General features: G+C 33.7%; 1 long non-coding RNA gene across 1 annotated transcript; it reads right to left on the bottom strand.

Moving 5' to 3' along the window:
* Positions 1-1,047: 1,047 nt before the first annotated feature.
* Positions 1,048-2,259, bottom strand: LOC149906240 (uncharacterized). Its single transcript, XR_016457030.1, has 2 exons — positions 1,932-2,259; positions 1,048-1,306 (listed from the first exon to the last, which is right to left on the bottom strand). It is a non-coding gene; the product is annotated as an uncharacterized LOC149906240 (long non-coding RNA).
* Between the last annotated feature and the right edge of the window lie 2,540 nt (positions 2,260-4,799).

Below are 4,799 nucleotides of genomic sequence, written 5' to 3'. Positions count from 1 at the left end.
AAGTGACAAAATGAGGCAATATTGTAAACCATTTCATAGATTTTAACTTTGCCTATCCATGTCATAGGACATAGATCATCCCGTTCCTGATGTTATAAACGCTTGTAATGTGTTGGTTAGTATAACTGGAGAAATATTATATAGTTATAATGCTGTTATTATTTAAAAGGATAATAGTTTGGTTGGTTTCATTAAAGAATTTGCCCAATATTCGACTATTTATACTGAAAATTAATTGGCTACTAGCTTCCGCCCACGACTTTGTACGTGCATCCCCGGTTTTCCCCGTTCCCGCAAGAATTTCGGGAAATCCTTTCTTAGCGGATGCCTACGTCCTAACATCTACCTGCATGCCAAATTTCAGCCCGATACGTCCAGTGGTTTGGGCTGTGCGTTGATAGATCACTATATCAGTCACCTTTGAGCTTAGATTAAACACCTATAGATGTAACCATGGCGTGACCGCACTTGAAACAGAAATAGAATTTTGTGGTGTTGCCTAATAAGTTGGCAATTCCCACATATTAGGTAAAAAATATTATGAATCTTACTTGATCGCGAACAGACTTTATAATTAATACCTGTAAGTACTTCGCAAACTAAAAATTCTGAATTTGCATATTTTAAATGCTAGCTTCAATAATGTAACTCTTATGTCGTAGTCGTACGAAATACTTTAATAAAACCTCCGTAAGGTAGGTAAGGAGAATTGTATGGACATCATTGACCACGTACTACGTACTAGAGAGGGCATCGCTTTTAAACTACATATTTGTAACACGAGTTAGAGTCAATCGTCTCGGACCATTTTTTTTGTTACATTGATTGGTTTTAATTGATAATTTTATTCATATTTTTTTAATAAGTATTAAGAGGCAGAATATCTACAAAGTGTATGACTCACTAGCCGGCCCGCTTCGCCGCGCTTGTTGCACAGATTTTGTTCGTGGTGTCCTCTCTTTAATAATACCTCAATGATAGACATCTATCGACCGACACGACATAAAACACACACGACACGTTCAATGATGAAATAAAACCAGTCTATAACATAAACATGTTTATTATTTATTACTATATACATAATGAAATAAGTACAGCTTGGCAAAAAAGAGTAGAAAACCGGAAGTCACTACTGTCCTCTCGTTACCAACACTTTGAATGATTTAATTGTACTCGTTTATTTTTATACAGTAATGAATCATCATCAAAATGAATGGAACAAATTTTTGAATATTTTGTTGGCAGCCAATTTTCTCGTCCAGTGGCATCCAGCCATTTCTTTTTATCAATATTGGATGGAAACCTGAAAAAAGAAGATTTTATTCGCATGTTACGAAAGTTTATCTTTATTGAGTAATAAGTTAAATAAACTACAATAAAGCCCTTAAATAAATGTAACTAAAATTAAAGTTTACGTACAGAAGAATTAATTTCCTCTCAATAAAAATATTATACTACTAGCTTTTACCCGCGACTTCATCCGCGTGTTAATCCAGGTAATAAACTACTCATGTGCAAAATATCATTGAAATCCATCCAGACGTTATTGCGTGATTGAGTAACAAACAAACATCCAAACCCTCGAATTTATAATATAAGTAGGATGAGTACCTACCATGATAAGCAAACCCAACAATCATAATCTTTAATTATAATCATAATCTTTATTTTCTCTTCACAAAACAAGACCTCGAATCGTATGTATGTACTGACAATAAAGAAATATGATTTATTTGGGTAAATTAAAGTAGCCATTATGGCAACCCTGAACCGTTCATCGTTAATCGTTATTTTATTTTAAGATAGTGAAAACACGTATCACAACTCAATATTCTTGGCATCACATCACTGAATTCATCACAAAACATCATAATCGATGATCATCTGGCGTTGTAATAACGAAAGAAATGATAATTTCGCCTACTTACGTGTGAAATGTTATTCCTTCAATTTTTCGCTCACTCCGGCTTTTACAACCCAAAACACTGCAACCCACCATCGCACGTACACTAAATATTCTGTATTATCCAATTTTTATACGCAATAAACACTGTAAATTCACACAATCACAGAAAAATCCAAAAGACGCCAAGTTTGTTTGTCACAATCTGTTCTTGCCAAACAATAAAACCGGCCATGTCGACAAAGACAAAAACTATATATTCTGTCCTGTTTCTTTGCATGGGTTTGACAATTAACGATCTCGCTCTTTCAAGGAAGGTCATTTTAGTGGTTACATCTATAGGTGTATAATCTAAGCCTTTGAGTTAATCTATATATTATATATATAGATTAATTATTTTGTATTTATATAACCATACTAGTGGTCCGCCCCGGCTTCGCCCGTGGTACCTACATGTTTAAACTATCCTATCTCTCAAGTTGGATCGAACTACACATGGTGTGCGAATTTTATTATAATCGGCTAAGTGGTTTAGGAGTCCATTGAGGACAAACATTGTGACACGAGATTTATATATATTAAGATATATAATATATATATAACAGTTGTAGAAACAAAAAAATAAGCGCTAATCCAGCGTATTTATCTCCGAGTGGCACGTAGCAATGTAGTGGGTAGGCAAGATGAGTTCTGCATATTTTAGAGTCCATTAACTCGCGTCTTTCATACAAGAAAACATCGAGCATGCAAATTGAAACTTTTAGTGCTCGTTCTAAGTCACACTTTAGCTTGAAAGGCAATAGAGTGTTTAGGACAAGAGTAAAATGAACTACTGAATTGTTAAGATTTTTCCCAAGTGTCTTCGAGGTTGTGATTGGAATTGAAATGAGCTGGATTACATTGAATCGGAAAGATAAGAATATCTGCTTTTTAAATAACGGTGTATTTCTTTCTATAGCTTATTTGCATGTTTTTTCGTATTACTTAATTATAAAAGACTCTATTATTTGATAGACTGATTGTTTTAAGGTAGTTTTATACATATACATACAGTGTAATCTAAATACAGTACCTATACTAGTATAGTACTATATTAACTGTAGATTATCTATAATATAAAAATGAATCCCAAAATGTGTTGGTAAGCGCATAACTTGAGAACGGCTGAACCGATTTCGATAATTCTTTTTTTATTATATTCCTTGAAGTACGAGGATGATTCTCATGGAGAGAAAACGTAAACATGTACCATGGGCGAAGCCGGGGCGGACTGCTAGTAGAGTATAAAATAAGGCATATAACAATGGAAAAGTGAAATATTTGTAAAGTACATCAGAAAACTATCTCTCCATTAGATTTTTTTTTCAAAACTAGAACTTGAGATTTGTTTCCTTTGATAAAATATTATGTTAACTACTACAGCAAAGAAGCCTAAATGAACCGAGAATATCGAAGATATCTCCCATATGTAACACCACGTTATTAACTTTCTTATCGGTGCTTTAATGTTATCAATAATGATGTTCTTGTTTATTACTCTTTTTATGTACCAAAATATAGGTCGTAATATAGATTTTATATTACGTTGATGTAAATAAATAATCCTCGACGTAATAAGCTTTCCTTGGAAGGTATTTATTCCTATTCATGTAACAGTAAAGCGCTTTTGACATTAGGCGGGGTCACACAGAGCGAGCAGCCTCGCGAATAAATTGTTGCGCAAAGCAGCTCGGTCAGTGTGGACGTGTCTCGACCAAACACATGAGTAAATAAATAGTACATACCCAAAGCTAAAGAAGCTTTGGGTATGTACTATTGTGAACGTGAAAGTTTCTTACCTATTTTGATAGGGTTGTTACAAATTAAATTGATTTACTTACATAATGTAATTCTTTTGATGATCTTATGATTTTTATTTTTTACGCGACAAGCGATGATATTTTCCTACTGGTTCGCATGTGTATCTGTCATGTACCTGTAGTAGTGGAACCATATCCGCGGTTTTATGAAGCTTTGTCTCTATACTATTTATTATCTACAATTGCTTCGCGAGGCTGCTTTCTCTGTGTGGACCCGCTTATTCAATTGTAATACATTTTTCTTGGGTGATATTTTCACTTGTCACATGGTAAATGTATATTTTTCTATACAGGGTGGAATTTTACAATGCCAATAGAATATAAATAACTTGATTTCACGCGTTATTTTCGTGTCCTTTGTTTTACCAAGGTCGTAAGGTTTCGTCTTTATGATCAATGCAATAAAATGCTATTTTAACAGATTGTAATAATTGATTCCTGGGCACGTGAATCCAGTTTTCGGAAATATTTAAAGGCAGTGTTCATTCTTTTAAGAAATAGTGACTTGTTTCCTCTGAGATTTTTTTTTGTCTACAGTATTTAAAGTACTTTTCAACCAGGTGGCGTCACAAAATTCCACCCTGTATACTCAGTGTTTTCACGTATGTATATTAAGAGATTTTTCTTCACGTAGGGCGCATGATACATAGCTGTTTTGTATAAAGCCTGTTGTGTAAAATCCGTTTAATAATGTACATAATATGTGAAGTATGAATAGAAAATAGGTTGCTTCAAAGATAGACAGTACATTCATTTTAAATTATTTAATTAACAGATTATATTAGTTATGTTTATATCCCAATCATTTTCATCGCTGTGTATTTCTTTTCTTATTGGTGAAGTACGAGGATGGTTCTTATGGAGAGAAAACGTAAACATGTACCACGGGCGCAGCCGGGGCGAACAGCTATGAGATATTTAAAGACTTATTGTCTTTAAATATCATAATCTTATATATAAAAATGAATCGCAAAATGTGTTGGTAAGCGCATAACTCGAGAATGGCTGAACCGATTTCGATAATTCTTTTTTTA

The sequence above is a fragment of the Colias eurytheme genome, chromosome 8 (genome assembly GCF_061535395.1).
Source record: "Colias eurytheme isolate Ceu_HAF_F1 chromosome 8, ilColEury1 Martin Lab GWU primary, whole genome shotgun sequence".
Classification (NCBI taxonomy): Eukaryota; Metazoa; Arthropoda; class Insecta; order Lepidoptera; family Pieridae; genus Colias; species Colias eurytheme.
This window is presented reverse-complemented; position numbering and strand designations above follow the sequence as displayed.